This window comes from Neopelma chrysocephalum, unplaced genomic scaffold, assembly GCF_003984885.1.
Source record: "Neopelma chrysocephalum unplaced genomic scaffold, ASM398488v2 Primary Assembly neopelma1_61b, whole genome shotgun sequence".
Taxonomy (NCBI): Eukaryota; Metazoa; Chordata; class Aves; order Passeriformes; family Pipridae; genus Neopelma; species Neopelma chrysocephalum.
The window spans coordinates 11,887,532-11,888,149 of NW_020897717.1; the positions used below are offsets into that span (position 1 = coordinate 11,887,532).

The following is a 618-nucleotide window of genomic DNA, read 5'->3' on the forward strand; positions in this document are numbered from 1 at the left end:
GGGGTCCTGTCACTGGTCACCACAGAGAAGAGATCAGTATCTGCCCCTCCTCTTCGTCTCTGGACTAAGCTGTGGACTGGGATGAGGTCTCCCCTCAGTCTCCTCCTCTCCAGGCGGAACAGACCAAGTGACCTCAGCCACCCCTCATACGGCTTTCCCTCAAGGCCTTTCACCATCTTCATTGCCCTCCTTTGAACACTCTTCCATTGTGGTGTCCAAAACTGCACACAATATTCAAGGTGAGGCTGCCCCAGTGCAGAGCAGAGCGGGACAATCCTCTCTCTCAACCGCCAGGCAATGTTTTGCCTGATGCCCCCCAGGACAGGCTTGGCCCTCCTGGCTGCCAGGGCACTGCTGACTCATGTTCAACTTGCTGGCAACCGGGACCCCCAGGTCCCTTTCGGCAGCACTGCTTTCCAGCACCTCATTCCCCACTCTGGCCGTACATCTGGGGTTGCCCCACCCCAGGTGCAGAATCCAGCACTTCCCCTTGTTGAACTTCATCTAGTTGGTGATTGCCCAGTCCTCTAATTTGCCAAGGTCTCTCTGCAGGGCCTCCCTGCCTTTAAGGGAGTCAACAGCTCCTCTGAGTTTTGCGTCATCTGCAAACTTGCTTAT

At 56.0% G+C, this 618-nt stretch overlaps 1 protein-coding gene across 2 annotated transcripts in view; it reads left to right on the forward strand.

The window, feature by feature from the left end:
- SPATA17 (spermatogenesis associated 17) overlaps window positions 1-618 on the forward strand; it is an 87,440-nt gene that overhangs the window by 85,697 nt on the left and 1,125 nt on the right. The window lies entirely within an intron of this gene.